We start from the raw sequence: 16,466 nt of genomic DNA, 5'->3' as shown, positions 1-16,466 counted from the left end.
CAATACTTAGGCCACCTGATATCAAGAACTGACTCACTGGAAAAGACCCTGATGCTGGGAAAGATGGAAGGCAGGAAGAGAAGGGGACGACAGAGGATGAGATGGCATCACTGATTCTATGGACATGAGTTTGAGTAAGCTTTGGGAGTTGGTGATGGACAGGGAAGCCTGCAGTGCTGCAGTCCATGGGGTCACAAAGAGTCGGACATGATTGAGTGACTGAACTGAACTGAAACATACCCTAAAAGAAATTCTGAAGGATATTCTCTAAATGGGAAAGCAAGAACCTTTAGAAAAGGAAAAATCCCAGTAAGAAAGGTCAATATATACTAGGGACTGAAGACCACTTAAATAGCTAGTACACTGACTGAAAAACAAACAAAAAAATTGAAAAAGCAACTGTAACTACAATAAACAGTAAAAGGGTAAATGTGAAGATGTAAAATATGACATTGAATACAATGTTGGGGAGGGCAGCAGAAAATGTAGATCTCTTAGAATGTGTCTGAACTTAAATGACTATCAGTTTGAAGGAGACAGATATAATTATGGGTCAAAATATACGAATCCCATGTTGACCACAAAATGTAAAACCTACAAGAGATACACAAAAACCAAAAAGAAAAGAACTCAAACATATTACAAAAGAAAATCAAACCACAATGGGGAAATAAAAAAAAGACCAAGAGAACAACTGGAAAACAAGAAATAAAATGGCAGTAAGTATATCCCTATAATTTAAGTGCCAATGGACTAAATAAATGCTTAATCAAAAGACATAGGATTGGATTTTAAAAAAGATCCATCAATATGCTGTCTACAAGAGACTCAATTCAGGGTGGAAGATATACACAGGTTAAAAGTGAGACAGTGGAAAAAGATATCCAGGCAAATGGAAACAGTAAGAAAACTGAGATAACAATATTCATATCAGACCAAATAGAGTTTAAAACGAAGGCTACAGAAAAGAAAAAGGGCATTATATAATGATAAAGGGATTAATACATGAAGAGGATATTCAACTCTCTAATATACATGCAATCAATACAGGAGAAGCTGACCATGTAAAACAAATGCTAACAGACATAAAGGGGGAAATGAATACAGTAACAGTAGGAGACTTTAACATCTCACTGACATCAATGGACAGACCATCAGATAAAAAGCAGTAAGGCACCAGAGATCCTAAATGACATACTAGACTGGTTGGACTTCATCGATATCTACAGGATACCATATCTAAAAAAAAAAAAAAAGAAAACATATTCTTTTTAAGAGTGCATGAAACATTCTCCAGGATCAGCCATACATGAGGTCACACAACAAATCTCAACAAATTTAAGAGGGTAGTAATTATATCATCTTTTCCAATCACAATGGCAAGAAACTAGAAATCAACTGGAAGACAAGAAAAGAACAAACACGTGGAGAGTAAACAACATGCTGCTAAGAAAAACCCCAACGGTTCAACAATGAAATCCAAACAGAAATCAGAAAATGCCTTAAGACGAAAATGGAAACACAACTTTTCAAACTCTATGGGATGCAGCAAACGCAATTCTGAGGGAAGTTCATAGTGATATACGTCTTTCCAAGAGACAAGAAAATTCTCAAACAACCTAACTTTCCACCCAAAAGAACTAGAAAGGGAACAAAGGCCAAAGTCAGCAGAAGGAAAAATCAGAGAGAAAATAAAATGAGATAAAAAAAATAGAAAAGATGAAACTAAGAACTAGTTTCAAGAGCTAAAGTTTTTTTAAAAGAAACAAAATTGATAAACCTTTTGCCAGACTCACCAAGAAGAGAGCAGACTCACATGAAATAATAAAGAGGAGAAATATCAAAGCTATAGAAATTTTAAAAAATCATTAAGTAGATATTATGAACAGTTATATGCCAACAAAATGGACAACCTAGAAGAAATGGACAAATTTCTAGAAACAGACACCCTGCCAAGACTGAGCCAAGAAGAAGCAGATAATTTGACTAATTATTGAACAGACTAATAATCACTGGAAGTGAAACAGAATCCACAATAAAACAACGCAAAACTCCCTACAAACAAAAGTCCAGGACTGGACTGCTTCACTGGGGAATTCTACCAAACATATGGAGAACTTCAGTTCAGATCACTCGCTCAGTTGATTCTGACTCTTTGAGACCCCATGAATCACAGCACGCCAGGCCTCCCTGTCCATCATCAACTCCCAGAGTTTACTCAAACTCATGTCCATCGAGTTGGTGATGCCATCCAGCCATCTCATCCTCTGTCGTTCCCTTCTCCTGACCCCAATCCCTCCCAGCATCAGGGTCTTTTCCAATGAGTCAACTCTTTGCATGAGGTGGCCAAAGTACTACAGTTTCAGCTTTAGCATCAGTCCTTCCAATGAACGCCCAGGACCGATCTCCTTGCAGTCCAAGGGACTCTCAAGAGTCTTCTCCAACACCACAGTTCAAAAGCATCAATTCTTCGGTGCTCAGCCTTCTTCACAGTCCAACTCTCACATCCTTACATGACCACTGGAAAACCATAGCCTTGACTAGACGGACCTTTGTCGGCAAAGTAATGTCTCTGCTTTTGAATATACTATCTAGGTTGGCCATAACTTTCCTTCTAAGGAGTAAGCATCTTCTAATTTCATGGCTGCAGTCACCATCTGCAGTGATTTTGGAGCCCAAAAAAATAAAGTCTGACACTGTTTCCACTGTTTCCCCATCTATTTCCCATGAAGTGATGAGACCATGCCATGATCTTCGTTTTCTGAATGTTGAGCTTTAAGCCAACTTTTTCACTCTCCTCTTTCACTTTTAACAAGAGGCTTTTCAGTTCCTCTTCACTTTCTGCCATAAGGGTGGTGTCATCTGCATATCTGAGGTTATTGATATTTCTCCCGGCAATCTTGATTCCAGCTTGTGCTTCTTCCAGTCCAGCGTTTCTCATGATGCACTCTGCATATATTAAATAAGCAGGGTGACAATATACAGCCTTGACGTACTCCTTTTCCTATCTGGAACCAGTCTGTTGTTCCATGTCCAGTTGTAACTGTTGCTTCCTGACCTGCATATAGGTTTCTCAAGAGGCAGGTTAGGTGGTCTGGTATTCCCATCTCTTTCAGAATTTTCCACAGTTTGTTGTGATCCACACAGTCAAAGGCTTTGGCATAGTCAATAAAGCAGAAATAGATGTTTTTCTGGAACTCTCTTGCTTTTTCCATGATCCAGAGGATGTTGATAATTTGATCTCTGGTTCCTCTGCCTTTTCTAAAACCAGCTTGAACATCTGGAAGTTCACAGTTCATGTATTGTTGAAGCCTGGCTTGCAGAATTTTGAGCATTACTTTACTAGTGTGTGACATCTATCCTTCTCAAACTATTTCTAATAAAACCGAGGAGGAGAGAATACTCCCAAAATCATTATATAAGGACACCATTATATAAGGACACCCAAACCAAACACAGTACGAAAAAAAATTACAGGCCAGTATCCTTGATGAATATAGATGCAAAAAATCCTCAAAATATTAGCAAATTGACTCCAACAATACATAAAAAGAATCGTTCACTATGATCAAGTTGGATTTATTTCAGGGTCACAAGGATGGCTCAACAATCATAACAACACAAAGAGCAATTTTATACCACATAAACAAAAGGATAAAAATCATATGATCTCAATAGATGCAGAAAAAGCATTTGACAAAATTCAACATCCATTCATGATAAAAATTCTCAAAGTGGGTATCGAGGGGACATCACCATAATAAACAGTGTGTGACAAATCCTCATCAATATAACACTCACAGTGAAAAGTAAAAGCCTTCCCACTAAATTCAGGAACAGGAAAGGATGTCCACTCACTACTTCTTTTATGTGTGTGTGCATTTACATAAAAAAATTAATTTAAGATAAATTTATTTTATTTAGTTACAATATTGTGATGCTTTTTTGCCATACATCAACATGAACTGGTCGTAGGTATACATGTATTCCCCCATCCTGAACCCTTTCTCCCACCTTCCTCTCAAACAGGACTCACTCACATCCCAAACAGTGCTCACTACTTCTATTTAACATAGCATTGGAAGCCCTAACCATAGCAATCAGATGAGAAAAAACAAAAAACCGCACCCAGACAGGAAGGGAAGAGGTAAAACTGTCACTGCTTTGCAGATGACATAATACTTTACATAAAGATCCTTAAAGTCTCTACCAAAACTATTAGGATAAAAGAACTCAGCAAGGTTTCAGGATATAGGGTTAATATACAGAAATCTGTTGCATATCCATAATAATATAATAATAGGAGAAAGTAAAACAATCCTGTTTAAAATTGCATTAAAAAAACAGAAATAAACTAAAGAAGTGAAAGATGCATACTATGAACATTAGAAAACACTGATAGAGAAAGCTGAAGATGATTCAAATAAATGGAAAGATAGCCCACACATTTGTCAGAATGGCTATCGTCAAAATGTCTGCAAATAGCAAATATTGGAAAGGATGTGTGGAGGGGAACCTGGTCCCTGCTGTTAAAATTTTTGAAGGTAAATTCAACAAATTGAGACATATGTATTCCTAAAGCCCCTTCCACCTTTTGCACTTTCCTGTCAGGGATGTTCTGACCAATTAAAGTCATATCAACCATCTTCAAATTCTCTCGCATCCCAGGGACTGCATCTGTATGTGCCTATAGGCTTACTAGAAATTCTGAATGATCCTCATTTGGTTTCTGTATTCCCTCCTGTGCTTTATTAAGGTGTCTTTGTTTTGGCCCTGTCTTCACAACCATGCAACAATGCAGCCTTGGGCCTGTCCCCAGCATCACATCCCAAACAGGACCCACTGTGGGTTCAGCTGCGCTTGTAGCAGCCTGTATCTAGTTACCAGGGGCTTCTGAATGAAGCCCATCTGCCTCCTCCCAGGCTTTCCAGCACCTTCTGCGTTCTGAAGTGAGGAGGGTGGTTAACAAATTTTGAACATCAGCCTAGGTTGAATAACAGGTTGCAAAAAATTAATGAAAAAAATGTCCAACTCTTTGGGTCATCTCTACAAGTTGGCATATTGTTCTTCCAATTAAATAAATCTGAAGGTGGAAAAGGAAAATGGACCAAGGTCAACCCCACCAGTTGCCCAGTTTCAGCATTCACCTCCCTCAGTGGAGACTTGCCTTAAGGGATTTTGCCCCACTTAAGTTTGAGTAGCTTCCTGGCCAAATGGAGTACCCTGGCAGGTATGAGAGGGGAAGACCAGTCCCATTTCCTATTTCTCTACCCACAGACACCAGCAGGGACTAGAAGGGGATTGAGGAGAGCCTGAGGCAGCAGCAGCACCAGCATGTGGGGCTCGGGAAGGAGCCGTCCAAGTATTAGAATTAATAGCAAGCCCTCCTTCTTTTCTTTAGAATCAAGTGAAATAACAGGTTTCTTTTCCTGCCCTTCCTGTTGGGCCATAATCTTGAATTGTCTTTGCACAGGTTTATTCTGACACAATAACATAAGACTGTATAAAAGATATTTTATCTCATTTTCCTTCCCATTTACAAAATAAATCAAGTTGTGAGATTTTATTGTAATTTATGGATCCATTTTCAGGCCATTTTGCTCTGGAATCTAAAGGATATTGTGGTTATACAGTGTTACAAAAAAAAATACCATCTCTTTCTTTCTCTTTTACGGATTCATAACCCAGAGTCACCTAACTCCGAAGAATGCAGGTTAGCAGGCTGTGAGAGGGAACTGAACCAACATTTCCCATTAAGAAGGGGCTCTGCTTCCGGGTGGTTATAGCAACGAAATCTCTCTACAGGTCCTCTCTGCTTGGTGCTTCTTGGGCACCAAGAAGCTCAATCCCTAATAGCCATTTCTTAACAATTAACTCAGACCGACCTAGACAAACATAGGCAAACAAGAGCAGAACAAACAAGACCAAAAAAAACAAACAAGAAAGAAAAACAGTCCTGGGCCTTTCATTCAGGTACCTCAGTCAGCAGCTGTAGCCTTCTGTATTGCCTGCCCACATCCCACCAGGCCTCCAACCCACGATTCAATCAAGATCACAGAAAAAAACCTGTGCACAGGTGCGGTTCTTTAACGAGGTTACTCACCCCAAACGCATCTTCCAAACCCAACCCCTGAAAACCATTTTTTCGCTGCAAAACAAAACTTAGACGCCGCAGGTCAGTGGCATCTCACCTGGGAATTCCAAAGGACAGTCCCTGGCACTGGACCAGGCCGCTGCCTGGACTCACCCACAGGCTCTTAGTACCCGCGAGGGGCCGATGAAACACTGGCAAAAGCTCCGTTTCGACTTACTTCCTGGCTGGCTCATCTTGCCGGACACGCAGGAAACCAAAATCCTGAGACACCGAGGCTTGCAGCGAAAAGAGGGCTTATTTCATAAGCAGCCAAGCAAGGAGGTCGGACGACAAATCTCAAATATGTCCTCCCAAAGGCAAGAGGCTGGGAAGCTGGAGGTATAACTAAAGAAGAAACAGCGGCGGCGGGGGGTGCGAGGGGCTGAGGCTCAGGAGCAGTAGTGCTATTCGGCGCAGGCAGGCGTAACTACGTAAGCCTCTGCGTGGTCAAAACGTCACGCTCGCTCATGCTCAGTGGAAAGGCTGATGGGCCTATCCGGTTTAGACTGGCTTAGCTTTAACCAGACACAGCTGACTACAAGCGCCTAGAAAATAACTCTGGCAAACATCTTTTTTTTGGACCACTTGCCACGTGGAAAACATGCAGGTATTTAAATGACCTTGATTAGAGAAGGCAGATAAAATGGATTTAACTCAGTTTCAGTCATCTGCCTTTACTTGCTAAATCTGGCACCCTAATTCAAGAAAAATGAAAACATCCACACAAAGAATCCTAGGTGAATGTTCATAGCAGCACTGTTCATCATAGCCAAAAACAGAAGCAATCAGAATGTCTGCCACTGATACTGATTTTTTTTGAGTGTTATATTTATTCAATGGGTTACTAATTAGTGATCAAAAGGGATGGACCACTGGTACGTGATGCAACGTGAATGGACCTCAACACCATCATGGCTAGTGAAACAAGCATGACCAAAAGACCGCAGATGGGCACCAGAGGACTTCTTGCAATGATAGGAATGTTCTAAAACTGGATTTGGGTGATGAATTCACTATTTTATAAATTCAGTAAAATTCAATTTTATAAATTCAGTAGTATTCATTAATTATACACGTATAGTGGGTAATACACATATACTGTGTAAATTATGCCTCAATCTATTTTTATTGAGGCTTCCCTGGTGGCTCAGTTGGTAAAGAATCCGCCTGCAATGAGGGAGACCTGGGTTCCATCCCTGCTTTGGAAAGATTCCCTGGAGGAGGGCATGGCAACCCACTCCAGTGTTCTTGCCTGGAGAATCCCCATGGACAGAGGAGCCTGGCAGGCTACAGTCCATGGGCTCGCAAAGAGTGGGAGACGACTAAGCACAAATCTATTTAAAAAAAAAAAACAAACCTCTCCTGCCATTCTTACCTCCAGCGTACTTTATGTGCCAGTCCTATGGAGTCACCCTTGTGTTTGCCAGCACACCCTGCTTTTTGCCTCTTTGCTCAGGCTCTGCTGGGCTGCTGGGACCACAGATGCCCCTTCCTCTGCCTTGCCAATTGAGTCATCCCCAAGGCCCAGCTCAAATGTCGTTTCCTCCACATTCAGTCGTGCTGCCTGCTAGTAGGTCACTGATCTCGGCAGTATTTCTGTCATTTGGTTCAGCTTCTAACTGCACCTCTTTACTGATTTAACCTCCCTGGGGATATTTAGGACACTCTCTCTCTCTTCACATTGAAGCAAGAAGATGGTGTTCACACTTTTCCCTTTCCAAGTACCTCACATGAGAACTAACAAAATAGATTGCAGGATTATTTGGATGCTTAACTCCCTGGTGACTCAGATGGTAAACAATCGGCCTGCCATGTCATACGTACACATGCTGCCCTCTAAGCTCTTGTATAAATTTTGTGTCCTTGAGTGGTTCCAAGGCATATCTCTGCCAACTAGATAGGAATACCTCAAGAATGAGGAGCGTGTCTCAGTCATTTCCATGAACCTCTTACATAGACCAGAGCAGAGCAAACCTCAAGAAGAATTTGTTGAATGAATGATCATCCAGTTAAGGGAATCCTATAAGAATATAATTGATCTGACGGAATCCATCCAATAAACTGGATATTTATATTATTAAAGCAAAGTCCTTCATCCTGGGCAGTCCCCAGATGAAGGGGGTGCCAGCTTTTTAAAAAGGCATTCCAGCCCCACCACCAGGACCTCTCAGGTGTTCTTAGAGAAGACCTTTCTTATTTTCCTTATTCACCACCCCACCCATCTCCAGATGGCTTCTCTCTTGCTATTCTGTTTACCAATTCCATCGACTACTTTCATTACCCTTTTATTACTTTCTGTTTTTCTCATACTTGATGTCATTAAAACAAAGCAAAACGAAAAAGTGGGCTCTCCTTAGAATCCAGCAGTGTTAGTAAAATGGAAGATTGGTTTTAAATTTTAAATTATTTAAAGTGAAGAATATTTTTACATGCTCAATAAATATTTATTAGTATTTATTTATAATGTAAATAAATATTTACTGAGCCTGGACCATACAAAACAAACTGTGTGCCTATGAGTCACCTTCCATTTCTTTTCTTGTATTGCCCTTTCAAATTAAAAAGCAACCAGAATTCTTATTTACAGCATTCCTGATCCCAGTCCAGCTTATGAGTTTAACAAACCAGATGATTTTGGAAACCTTTCTAGCTCTAATATTTTGTGATTCTAATATACGTTTTTACCTTGTTTCTTTCTTAAACCAATAAGTGAATGCAATCTGCTTTGATCTTATTGGGGGTGTTAATATTTTCAACCCAAAAAGGAACAGGAATTTGGTTCATTAGACTGTAGGGCCTGGATTTTTAAGGCGTGGGTCAGCGTGATATATACACGTTGGATTGGGTTTGGCAGGATGGCTCCCCAGATATAGTTTGATTTCTCTTAGACTCTGATGCTTTGGCTATTCATCAAAGTCTTCCTGTAAGTCAGGCTGATGATCTGTGACTCAGGGAGTGAGGGGACTTGCGTAGTATGTGGCATATAATAGAACCCTGATAAGTATTTGTTGGACCCCTGCTTGCCTGCCAAGACCGTGTGCTCTAATTTCTCTTAGACAGGCAGACACTCTATTCCCACTTCCAGGACAGAGGTCCTGCCTCTCTAGGCACCAATTTGCAGTGAGCAGGGGTGCATCTCCTATTTCATGGGACAACAGAAATTATTTGAAGGAAGTAGTGTTTCTTAAAAGGTCTTTCTGATACAGTGTCGCTCCTTTTCATTGGTCACACACATCAAGCCTTTGCCCCAGAAGAGCCGTGTCAGAAGTTGAGCCCAAGTCCCTTGTGTCAGATCTTCACTTCTGAAACTGCTGTTATGCTTTCCCAAGCATCTCTCTGTATGATCCTGATCTCTTACTTATATTGCTACTAATTCATGCTCCTGGAGAAGATAAACCAGATTTTGGGTCTAGGCAGGTCTCAGGAGGATTTTTTTGGTTTGTTTTATATTTATATAACAAGCCTTTCAAAGCAACTTATTCTCCAAAAGTCGTCAGTAGATGGCAGTGTTGCTCTTTTATCGGTTTTGGGTCTGGGATATTTCTTCTGTTGTTTTGTTTTTCTAAGATTTTGAACAGCTGAGGTTTCTGTCTAGCTTTAGATTGTGGGTTCCATAAAATGTAGTTCTTTTTACTCAATCAGTCTTTTTGTTCAGGACCTTACAAAAACCCTAAGTCCTTTAGGTAGGCTAATAAGTAAGTCTTCAAACTAGTATTCTATTTAAAATGTTTTAATTACAACAGTAAGACATGGTTGTAAAAATTCAAAAGACACAGCAATGTAGAAAATAAGAGTGAATGAATGTTTTCCAGGTGTTTTACTATGCATATAATATATATTAATAACATTACATATAAGTGTGTAGGGTCATATTATTCATACTATTCTACAACTTGCTTCTTTACATCACGGGTTCCTCCACGTCAATACACACGATCTTCATTCTTTCACACTTTCATTGTTTGCAACATTTACATTCTGTTCTGGAACTATAGTCAAGTCTTCTAGGCTTGAACTTCTGAATACTCAATAAAAATAGCATTTACCATATTGCGGTTATGTAAATATTAATCACTGCAGAACAAAATGTGATCAGATCTGTAGAGAAGAAAAGAGAATCACAGGTACTTAACACTTACCATACAATTGTCAATGTTCAAAGCTGTGTTTTCATTTCATTTTTATTTTCCTTACTTTTACTCAGTTATCACTGGTTTTTATTAGTTTGTTTGAATCTCACGTTTCTTGAAATCTCATTCTTCTACCCTTTTTCTCTCTTCAAGTACCTCCCTGGGTAATTAGCAAACATTAGTACATCCATTGGAGAAGGGAATGGCACCCCACTCCAGTACTCTTGCCTGGAAAGTCCCATGGACGGAGGAGCCTGGTGGGCTGCAGTCCATGGAGTTGCTAAGAGTCGGACACGACTGAACGACTTCACTTTCACTTTTCACTTTCATACATTGGAGAAGGAAATGGCAACCCACTCCAGTGTTCTTGCCTGGAGAATCCCAGGGACGGGGGAGCTTGGTGGGCTGTCGTCTATGGGGTCACACAGAGTCGGACACGACTGAAGTGACTTAGCAGCAGCAGCAGCAGCAGCAGTACATCTGTTATAAGCTTTCTCTGCAGAGCTCAAAGTACCTTCTCCCCACTGATTACTGATTTGCCTAGAGATTTTAGGCTCAAATTCATATCCCCTTGAAATTTTAAAGACATGGTTTAAAAGTGTTTCTGATGGGAAATCTGATGTTAGTCAGATTTTTATTCCTTTGAGACTGATGTTTGTTTCCCTATCTGGAAGCTTTTAAGACTTTATCATTGTTCTTGGGGTTCTGAAACTTCTACGAGTCTAGGTATGGATATCTATATTTATCTGCTTGGTACCTGGTGGGCTCTTTCAATCTGACGATTTGTGTTATCCCCCAGCTCAGAAAAAATTTTCTATTATGTTTTTGATTCTGCTACTTGGCTCCTTTTCTTGGTTCTTTCTCAAACTCATACTGAATGAATGGGTGTTGACCTTCTAGATCTTCTCCAGCCAACATGAACACATTGCTGAATCCTTCCAGGGATATTTCATGCGTAGACTAATACACACATGCATGAGTTTATACATATACATGTGCACGTACATACATACAAGTAGCCCCCTTTCCATTTTTACTTAAATGGTGCTGTACCAAAGAGCTGTTATTGAAAGAAGAGGCCAAACTTTGTTAGAGGAGGAGGATTACTAGTGATAGCCCTCAGCTCAGTTTTTCCTCTTCTGTGCTGACTATTAGAGCTCTGCTTCTAAATATGCACACACACACCACCTCTCCCAACAAAAAAAAGCTCAGCTCACTCCATTCCATGACGGTTTCTTACAAGCATGTTCTTCAGAGGACTCCTTACTTCTTTCCCCCTAAAAAGAAAGATTTATTGAAATGTTGCAACCACACAGAATAATCTCCTTGTGAGGAGTTCCATCCAGTAAATTCCCTTTTCCCCCCTCTTCTACCCTTCTGGAGCTTTCGCATGACTGAGTTCGGTGCTCCAGTAGCTGCCCAGGAGTCCCACCCATTATCCCAACCCTGGTGCTGCCTGTGGAAGCTTTCAATGCAGGTGTCACTACTGAAGAATGAAGCACATTGGTGGATGCTTCCTCTCCCCCACTGCCATGCCCCCATGCTGGATTCCAGTGCCCTGAATTGACCTTGTGAGGGAAAGTACTGGAGACTGGAAAGCATCTCCTCTCAACTTTCTATCCTTTTCTAAAAAGATGGCGGAAGTCAGGAATCCACCTGTGGTGGTGGGGAAAGGGAAAAGGTGTGTGTGTTGGAAAGAGTGTTGGGGGTAGATGGGGTCAGTCTCAGAGCAGAGAAGTGATCAACAGGGGGCTGCTTCCTGTGTGGCCTTGGCCCCCATGGAACTGTCAAATTTGTGTCTTCCTGATTTTCCTTACTGCTGCTGCCTGTCTGAATTCTGCCCAGCCCATAAAAAAACAGCCAAACAGAGCTGAAGAACACAATAGCCGAAAGGAAAAAATACACCAGAGGGAATCAACAGTAGATTAGATCATACAGATAAAGGGATTAGTGAACTAGAAGACAGAGTCGATGGAAATCACTTAAGTTGAACAGAAAAAAGAATTTTCAAAAATGAGGATACTTTACATGACCTATAGGACAGCATCAAGAATAATAAAATTCACATAATAGGGGTCTCAGAAGAGGGAGAGAGAAAGAAGCAAAAAACTTGCTTGAAGTGTTAACAGCTGAAAACGTCCTTAACCTGGGAAAAGAAACAGACACCCAAGTCCAGGAAGCACACAGAGCCCCAAGCAAGATCAACTGAAAGAGGACCACACCAAGGCACACTGCAATTAAAACAACAAAAAAATGAAAGATAGGGACTATAAAAGCAATAAGAGGAAAGCAACCAGTTATGACCAAGGGAACTCCCCAAAGACTGTAGCAGGCTTTTCAGCAAAAAACTTTGCAGGCCTAAAGGGAGAGGCACAATGTAATTCAAGTACTGAAAGGAAAAGGCCTACAACCAAGAATACTCGGCAAAGCTATCACTTAGCTTTGAAGGAGCGATAAAGAGTTTTACAGGCAAGCAACAGGCAGAAGAATTCAGAACCAATAAACTGGCTTTACAAGAAATGAACCCTGCCCAGATCAGAAGTCATATCCTCCACTCTGGGTAGGCCTGTCTCCAAACTGGCAATGTTTGTCTGTCAGTCTTATACAAACACACACACACACACACAAACATACACAGGTGCGTGTGTATGCACAGAGGCGGTTTCTTATTTATTTCTCTGTTTGCAGAGTCCATCACAGAGGTGCTTAGCAGCTTAGGAGATTCTTGTAGGACAAATATTATTTTAAAATTTTTATGTTTTGAAAAAATAATACTAAAAAAATCCACATATAGTATAGCTACTATGGAAAACAGTATGGAGGTTCCTCAAAAAATTAAAAACAGAATTATCATATGATCCAGCAATCTCACTTCTGGGTATATACCCTAAGGAAATGAAAACAGGATCTTGAAGAGATATTTGCACTCCACGTTTATAGCTGCATTATTTACAACAGCAAGATATGCAAACAACTCAAGTGTCCATCAGAGGAAGAATGGACAAAGATGTGATGTACACCCACATACATCAGTTCAGTTCAGTCGCTCAATCGTGTCCAACTCTTTGCGACCCCATGAACCGTAGCACACCAGACCTCCCTGTCCATCACCAACTCCTGGAGTTTACCCAAACTCATGTCCATTAGGTCAGTGATGCCATCTAACCAACTCATCCTCTGTCGTCCCCTTCTCCTCCTGCCCTCAATCTGTCCCAGCATCAAGGTCTTTTCAAATGAGTCAGCTCTTTGCATCAGGTGGCCAAAGTACTGGAGTTTCAGCTTCAGCATCAGTCCTTCCAATGAATATTCAGGACTGATCTCCTTTAGGATGGACAGGTTGGGCCTTCTTGCAGTCCAAGGGACTCTCAAGAGTCTTCTCCAACACCACAGTTCAAAAGCATCAATTCTTCAGCATTCAGCTTTCTTTATAGTCTAACTCTCACATCCATACATGACCACAGGAAAAACCATAGCCTTGACTAGACGGACCTTTGTTGACAAAGTAATGTCTCTGCTTTTCAATATACTGTCTAGGTTGGTCACAACTTTCCTTCCCAGGAGTAAGCATCTTTTAATTTCATGGCTGCAACCACCATCTACAGTGATTTTGGAGCCCAGAAAAATAAAGTCAGCCACTGTTTTCCCATCTATTTCCCATGATGTGATGGGACCAGATGCCATGATCTTGGTTTTCTGAATGCTGTTTTAAGCCAACTTTTTCACTCTCTTCTTTCACGTTCATCAAGAGGCTCTTCAGTTCTCTGCTTTCTGCCATAAGGGTGGTGTCATCTGCATATCTGAGGTTTTCAATATTTCTCCTGGCAATCTTGATTCCAGCTTGTGTTTCTTCCAGTCCAGCGTTTCTCATGATGTACTCTGCATAGAAGTTAAATAAGCAGGGTGACAATATACAGCCTTGACGTACTCCTTTCCTGATTTGGAACCAGTCGGTTGTTCCATGTCCAGTTCTAGCTGTTGCTTCTTGACCTGCATACAGATTTCTCAGGAGGCAGGTCAGGTAATCTGATATTCCCATCGCTTTCAGAATTTTCCACAGTTTGTTGTGATCCACACAGTCAAAGGCTTTGGTGTAGTCTGTAGAGCAGATGTTTTACTGGAACTCTCTTGCTTTTTTGATGATCCAACAGATATTGGCAATTTGATCTCTGGTTTCTCTGTCTTTTCTAAAGCCAGCTTGAATATCTGGTAGTTCACGGTTCATGTACTGTTGAAGCCTAGCTTGGAGAATTTTGAGCATTACTTTGCTAGCGTGTGAGATGAGTGCAATTGTGCAGTAGTTTGAAAACTCTTTGGCATTGCTTTTCTTTGGGATTGGAATGAAAACTGACCTTTTCCAGTCCTGTGGCCACTGCTGAGTTTTCCAAATTTGCTGGTATATTGAGTGCAGCACTTGCACACCATCTTTTAAGATTTGAAACAGCTCCACTGGAATTCCATCACCTCCACTAGCTTTGTTCATAGTGATGCTTCTTAAGGCCCACTTGACTTTGCATTCCAGGATGTTTGGCTCTAGGTGAGTGATCACACCATCGTGGTTATCTGGATTATGAAGATCTTTTTTGTATAGTTCTTCTGTGTATTCTTGCCACCTCTTCTTAATATCTTCTGCTTCTGTTGGTCCCTACCATTTCAGTCCTTTATTGTGCCCATCTTTGCATGAAACGTTCCCTTGGTATCTCTAATTTTCTTGAAGAGCTCTCTAGTCTTTCCCATTATATTATTTTCCTCTATTTCTTTGCATTGATCACTGAGGAAGGCTTTCTTATCTCTCCTTGCTATTCTTTGGAACTCTGCATTCAAATGGGTATATCTTTCCTTTTCTCCTTTGCCTTTAGCTTCTTTTCTTTTTTCAGCTATTTTTAAGACCTCCTCAGACAACCATTTTGCCTTTTTGCATTTCTTTTTCTTGGGGATGGTCTTGATCACTGCCTCCTGTAACAATGTCATGAACCGCCATCCATAGTTCTTCAGGCACTCTATCAGATCTAATACCTTGAATCTATTTGTCAGTTCCACTGTATAATCATAAGGGATTTGATTTAACTCATACCTGAATTGTCTCATGGTTTTCCCTACTTTCTTCAATTTAAGTCTGAATTTTGCAATAAATTTTGCAAATAAATTTTGCTGAGATAGAGTCAGCTCCTGGTCTTGTCTTTGCTGACTTTACAGAGCTTCTCCATTTATGGCTGCAAAGAATATAATCAGTCTGATTTTCTGTATTGACCATCTGGTGATGTCCATGTGTAGAGTTTTCTCTTGTGTTGTTGGAAGAGGGTGTTTGCTATGACCAGTGAGTTCTCTTGGCAAAACTCTGTTAGCCTTTGACCTGCCTCATTTTGTACTCCAAGGCAAAATTTGCCTGTTACTCCAGGTATCTCTTGACTTCATTCTTTTGTATTCCAGTCCCCTATAATGAAAAAGACACCTTTTATGGGTGTTAGTTCTAGAAGGTCTTGTAGGTCTTCATAGAACCATTCAACTTCAGCTTCTTCAGCATCACTGGTCGAGGCACAGACATGGATTACTATGATATTTATTGAATGGTTTGCCTTGGAAACGAACAGAGATCATTCTGTCATTTTGAGATTGCATCCAAGTACTACAGTTTGGACTCTTTTGTTTACTATGGTGGCTACTCCATTTCTTCAAAGGGATTCTTGCCCACAGTGGTAGATATAATGGTTATCTGAGTTAAATTCACCCATTCCAGTCCATTATAGTTCGCTGATTCCTAGAATGTCAGTGTTCACTCTTGCCATCCCCGGTTTGACCTCTTCCAATTTGCTTCAATTCATGGACCTAACATTCCAGGTTCTATGCAATATTGCTCTTTACAGCCTCATACTTGACTTCCATCACCAGTCACATCCACAACTGGGTATTGCTTTTGCTTTGGCTCCATCTCTTCATTCTTTCTGAAGTTATTTCTCCACTGATCTCCAGTAGCATACTGGGCACCTACAGACCTGGGGAGTTCATCTTTCAGTGTCCTATCTTTTTGCCCTTTCAAGCTATTCATGTACACACACACACTAATACGATGGAGTATTACTCAACCATGAGAAGAGAAGAAAATCCTGTTGCTATTTGCAACAGCTTGAATGAAGCTTGAGGGTGTTATGCTAAGTGAAATAAGGCAGGCTGATCAAGACAAGTTCTCTATGATATGTGTTTCATAT

The 16,466-nt window shown here is 40.6% G+C and overlaps 1 long non-coding RNA gene across 1 annotated transcript; it reads right to left on the bottom strand.

The window, feature by feature from the left end:
• Positions 1-9,847: 9,847 nt before the first annotated feature.
• Positions 9,848-11,946, bottom strand: LOC121818616 (uncharacterized). The gene is made up of 2 exons (XR_006058624.1): positions 11,481-11,946; positions 9,848-10,231 (listed from the first exon to the last, which is right to left on the bottom strand). It is a non-coding gene; the product is annotated as an uncharacterized LOC121818616 (long non-coding RNA).
• Positions 11,947-16,466: the final 4,520 nt, after the last annotated feature.

This window comes from Ovis aries, chromosome 2 (genome assembly GCF_016772045.2).
Source record: "Ovis aries strain OAR_USU_Benz2616 breed Rambouillet chromosome 2, ARS-UI_Ramb_v3.0, whole genome shotgun sequence".
NCBI lineage: Eukaryota > Metazoa > Chordata > Mammalia > Artiodactyla > Bovidae > Ovis > Ovis aries.
The sequence above is the reverse complement of the archived record's forward strand: the minus strand, read 5'-3'. Positions and strand labels throughout refer to the sequence as shown.